Source organism: Astatotilapia calliptera, chromosome 16, assembly GCF_900246225.1.
Source record: "Astatotilapia calliptera chromosome 16, fAstCal1.2, whole genome shotgun sequence".
Taxonomy (NCBI): domain Eukaryota; kingdom Metazoa; phylum Chordata; class Actinopteri; order Cichliformes; family Cichlidae; genus Astatotilapia; species Astatotilapia calliptera.
The window spans coordinates 16,132,271-16,138,614 of NC_039317.1; positions in this window are offsets into that span (position 1 = coordinate 16,132,271).

Here is a 6,344-nt window from a genome sequence, read left to right on the forward strand (position 1 = left end):
CTGAGGGAAAATACAATTACCAATGTGTGTGTGTGTGTGAGAGAGAGAGAGAGATATACACGGAGAGAGAGAAAGAGCATGCACAGAGCGCCTGTGTGGGCTGTGACAGCCAGACACCGATGGTGAGAAGAGAAAAATTCCATTCACAGACAGAAAGTAGTTTCCTGACTCATCTCACATATTGATTAAGAGTCGCATAGAACATGTAGGCTATATTTCAACTTCTCTGGGTCCTCCCCCAAGTTATTCCACTGAGAATAATGGAAGAAAAATGGGGCACATTTTTCAATAGAGATTTTTTAGTGAACGGTGGATTAGAGCATCAGGATTTACAACAGAAGGAACATAATAATCCATAAATTTGGGAGTTTTTCTCATGTGACATGTGTGTGTGTTGAGCAAGATCATGAGTGATCAGTAATTTAAGGTTTCACAGTTATCACTTTGCAACAGCAGTGAATTCGCTTTAAAGGGTGGGGAAGCAGTTTCCTGTTTCCAGTCCTTCAACTGAAAAGTGGTGACCTTAGAGAAACTTGCTCTACAAATTGGGATTTTCTTCTTGATTTGTTGGTCAGAACCTGTTTTTCCATGTAAAATGTGACAGCAATGACAGTGTCGTTACACACTTTGATCAGTGTTCCAAAATGTAGGTTTTTGTTTTGAAGAAGTCTCCGCACATGTCACCAATTTTAGCAGACTTGTTTATTAGCACGTTAATAGCCTAAGTTTTAATTATAGAAGAAAACAGCTTCATATATCACACTTCTAAACCAGGCTTAAGAAAATAAAAATATGAAGGCAAGGCCTCTGTGAAAGAAAAAAAGAAACTATTTTATTGCAGGCTTTTTTTTTTTTAAATATTTCTGTAAAAATTGATATATAGTTTTTTGGGTTTATTTAAGAATTTTCCTTTTTTAGTAAAATGCTTCAACCTCACACACCCTCATAAAATGATCCCAAGTGGCAAAACCCCTCTTATGTGGAATTACTCCCGGTTAATGTCTTAAGAAAAGCCAAACCTGTAACAAGAGGAGATGAGTCACAATAGATGAGTCTACTATTACATATAATTGACATTCTTTAAATCTTAAGTTGGTTTCCTCTAATTTTTGAACTCTTTGAGGCTCTAAATAGCTAACTTTTATTTCACAATTTATAAGGCAAATGCCCAAACTGCTGTATTACGTAAACAATGTAATATTGAGGTGGAGCAACTCTTACCACGAGGTGTCATTGTCAGAAATCTTTCTATCTTTGACTTCCTGCACACTTAAACTAAACCGCACTGATGCGGTTGGCAGACAAAGTGCCCCGTTTCTGACGGTGGCAGTGACAAAAAGAATGAGCCCTGTGTGTGGGACAGATGTGAGATGACCTGGTAAAGGTGCTTGCTCATATCTCTCTTCACACTCACACCATGTCTGTCTGGTAGTTCTGTTTCACAACAAGTAATGAATGGACAGGTAAGTAAGTCAAATGATAAGCTCAAGTAAGAGGAATGCAAAAACGTGCAATAAAATCACTGCATTGATTAATGTTGCAAACAACATAATGGTTCCAAAGTCACAGATGAGCCAGTGATTACAGTGAAAAGCTGATTTCTCTTTTTCACATGATTGCTAGCCTTGACAAATCAACCCAATGACTGAACAACACATTTTCACTGAGTCTGTGCAGAACAAATCTATTTACGCACTGGATTTTCTGCGAAATCATTGTTTTTAGTTTGTTTTCCGTATTGCTCACTGCAAATGAAGAATATAAAGAAAGTAATATTAAAACATAATAAAAAGCAACATTGGAACGAATCTGAGCGTGAGAGTTGCTGCTTCTGGTCTACTCAGAATAACTTCAGATGTCCGAAAGCACACCTACACAACCACAAGCTTCCTCTGTTCACCTCTTCTGCAGCATGGTTGATCGCTTATCATCTGCTCAACAGCACAACACAGCCACACGCCAGTGCACTTTTTTTCATTTAACTTGTGCGTTTTAAATTAAAAACATTTAGGAAATGGTATTTTGACAGCATATGCTGGGTTTTTAACTTGGTTAATGAACCTGCTGTTTTCCAGGAGGTTTACTACAGTCTTGATGGTTGATGAAGTCATTCACAGCAGTCTTGATTTTTTTTTTTGTTTGTTTCTTTCTTTTTCAGTTTGGAGCAGAAGGCTGGTTACCACAGGGCAGGAAAGCTTGTGGCTTTGGTGATTATGCAGTTCCTTCCAATTCTTTTTTCTATACTAAACGATATTTGTTACCCAACTAAAAATAAAGCCAGTATGGAAGTGCAAAATGCTTCCCTTTCTTTAATGGCTGCTACAGGCTCCTGTGTTAAAATACCCAGATTTACAACATAAATACAACCAGACACAACAAATGGGATTTTGTTCTCTGGCTTCTTCTACCTCTGAGACAAAAGCACGTTCCGGGGTTTTTCTTTTCCACTTAATTATTTTAAAATATTTAATTTAATTTTTTGTGTGTGTCTTTGTGATCTTGGGAAGATACTCTTTGTTTTTGCTAGTAAAACTTGGCAACTCATTTATGATCAGAGTGAATTACAGATTGCCATTGCCAAGCTGGTATCCAGTGCCAATGTTGGCTGAGAGCTCTCTCCTTCAAATATGGTTGCATCAGGTGACAATAGAGGCAATTTTTGCTTTGGAGTTCTTTGATATTTAAGAATCCTTGTTTTGTGCCTGAAATAACCCACAATGCACACCCACATTTTCTGTTTTACTAATCTGTTCACAGTTGTTTGAGTCGAAGATTTTAGACCAGATGGCATCTAGTGATTCTCAATAGTGCCTGGGTGGTTTTCAATGACTTGCCTCTCCAGACCATAATCACATCCTCACATTAGGCATTTTCTAACAGTAGATTCCTTTACTATGTGCTGTGCCCTGATATTTTACAATCTTTCATAACAGATGTACGGTTTTTTAGTAGCCTTTACATCTCATTGTAAGTTTTCCAGGTACAACAACATGTATAATACTGAGAAAAATGCCATTTTTAAACATATTGTTTTCATTGGGGCGATCGTGGCTCAAGAGTTGGGAGTTATCAATAAGTTTGATGTGTCACATGGCCCTCTTCCTATTGAAAAAACAAAAGTTGTATCCAAGATGACTGACTTCTAAATGGCCACCATGGTCACCACCCATCTTGAGGAGTTTGCCCCCTCGCATATACTAATGTGCCACAAACAGGACTTTAATATCACCAACCATTCCCATTTTATTACAGTGTATCCATATAAATGGCCCACCCTGTATTTTAGAAAAGGGAATTAATCATGTTTTTGTGATATACCACTGGCCAACAGGCCAAACAGATTGCAGTTTTGGCTGTGGCTGAAGCTTCAAGGGGATTCTGTTCAGCTTTCATGAGACTCAGTCGAGGATAGCATTTCCCTGCCCACAATATATATGTTGGGGATGGGGCACTGCTGACTTCAAGTGAGGGTATAGACAGGCAGACTTCCTGTCTGCCTTTCTATGCAGGCAGACTTCCTGCCTGTATAGAAAGGTAGGTCTATCACTTCATGACTGAACTGCTGGGGCTTCTAAGCATTTTCACTTTGCATTAATACTGTGGAATATCTGATTGTGGAGAATAGGAGGGAAGAAATTTCACAGACTTCGCTTATAGTGAGCTCTTTAGAGCGCCCCATTCTTTCATAAATGTTTATTTAAAGGCTACATTGTTGGTACTTGATTTTGTAGACCTATAATGGAACTAAAAACACCTGAATTCAAAAATTAAAAGGTGTGGCCCAATACTTTTGTCTATCTCAAACTCTTCTTCAAAGGTGAGGGAAGGTGGAGCAGGAGAGCGGCTGATGGATTAGTGGCGGCATCTGCATCTGTTTGGTAGAGCAGGTGGATATTGGTCAGTCTGTGTTCCTACTCTGAATTATGGCTAATCTGTGGGTGACACTTTCACACAATTGTTTGCAATTGTTTACAGAACTTAAATGTGTTTTTCACTGCTTAAAGTTTCATGTGGCACCATTAAAAAAATTAAACTTGTATCTGTTCTGAAAATTGGGTTAAATAATGTCTTTGTTTTGCTTTGTTTGCTTGTTTGTGAATGCCTCCAGTTTCAGACCCACACATACAATGACTCAGAGAAATCTGAGATGCAAGGGAAAGAAGTCCATGATGTTAAGGACTTCAACCTCCAGCAGTTATAAAACATGGAGTTTACGCTGGCAAATAATGGTATTTGTTTGTATCATAAGCTGGCGTTCTCTAATTCTTCCATTCTCATTTGCTTGTAGTTTCTAGTACCTTTAAATAGCTAATCATTGCTACCCTTACTTGAAAAGTGGCACCAACAGTAAGGTCATCACCCAAACTGCAACACTAAGTATATAAACATGTGGTTGAGGTGGAGCACCACTTGCCACATGATCTCATTGAAACCTTAAATCTGTCCATCTTTAATTTCCTGCACATTTAAGTTAAACCCCACTGCTGTGGTCAACAGACAAGGCGTTGTATTTCTGACACTAGTGGTGACAAAAAAACAGAGGCCTGTTTGTAGGACAGAAAAAGGTATGAGATGAAATCATGGGCTTTTACAAATATTTGTTCATATCTTCAAGCATCTCTGGTGTTGTTACTGTATTTTGCAACATGCCATGAGTGGACATGATCATTTTTTATCTGTTTAATCTCCTTAATATAGGAACAATAATGAGCTCATTTAAGAGAAAAATAAAAATCTGTCACGTTTGGCATCCTGTAACAAATCAGAAGACTGCATTACAAATATCAGTAAGTCTGTACAGAACAAATCTATTCCATTAATGAATTTTATGGCATTGTCAAAGTTTTGGCCATCAGAGTTGAATATGTTTATTTTATTTTTTTATAATTCCAACTCAATTACATGGATTTGAATGGGGGAACAAAGTCATATCAGAAAATAAAAAGAAATTCAAAATAAAATAAAAGCATTGTCTGGATTAAACCTGAGCGTGAGAGAATAAAGTTGCTGCTGCTTTTGGTCTGTTCATGATAGCTTAATAGGACACACAGTGCATCTACACAACCACAAGCTTCCTCCATTCACCTCGTTTGCAGTCTTTCTCATCACATTATGCCACTTCATACAGTCATGTGAAAGATAAAGTTTTCACACACACCCATCAATTCATCAGACTGTGGAATCATATCTAGTAGCAATAATTTTTCAGTCCTTTGAGTTTTGAAGCTTTTGTTTTTGCACAGCTGTCTTGAGATTCAGCATTTATCAAATCTGGGTTGAAGTCTGTACTTCGACTAGGTTGTGGAAACACCCTGATTCTTTTCTCTTTCAGCCATTCTGTCATACATTTGCTATTGTACCTGTGCTTGGGATCATTGTAGTGTTGCATGCCCCAGTTTTGGCCAAGTTTTAGCTATTGGACAGATGGCCTCACATTTTACCTCGAGAATACTTTGGTATACTGAGGAATTTGTGGTCGACTCAATGATTGTAAGGTCCCCAGCTGCATCACAAACCAAAAAGCATCCCCCTTCCACCACCTTGACTGAAAGTTGGTTTGAGCTGTTTGTGCTGATACACTTTGTTTGGTTTTTGCGAACATTTCAACTTTGATCTCATCTGTCTAAAATATATTATTGCAGAAGTTTTGTTGTTGTTTTTTTTCAGATGCAACTTTGCAAACCTAAACTATGGTAGAACACTTTGTTTGTTGGTTTTTTCTCCTGGAGTCTTTGTCCTGGTAACTCTTCCAAACAAGCCATAATGTCTAATGTTTTTTTAATTGTTCTGTCACAAACTTTAACAGGCCTATATAACCTAATCTAGCCTCTGAGCATTGCACTGTCAGACCTTGGAGTGAATATATGGTGTTTTGTTGCTCTAGATTGTTGCTCTAGATTGAAATTGCAATAACACTAAGTGCAATACTCTCTCTGGCATCATTGTATTATACTCATATTGTATGCATTTGTACTCTATTTTATTCTATTTTATTCAATTGTATATAGTATTTTATTTTATTCTATTCTATTGTGTACTGTATCTTATTGTTATCTTATTCCAGTGTTTTTCTTTAATTTTTCTATGCAACTTTGCACTGTCCACTGCTGTAACAAAACAAATTTCCCACGCGTGGGACTAATAAAGGTTATCTTATCTTATCTTAGATCAGCCAACTTGGTGAAGATCTACTTAGATTTACTTAGTTTTTCACAGAATTATATAGTCAAACTTTTTTCTTTACATGACTGTACTGATTTACACTTTTACACAATTTCATCCACAAGTAGCCATTTCAAATGAAAAAAAGTGAGGGAATGCTGATGACAGCATATTCTGGATTT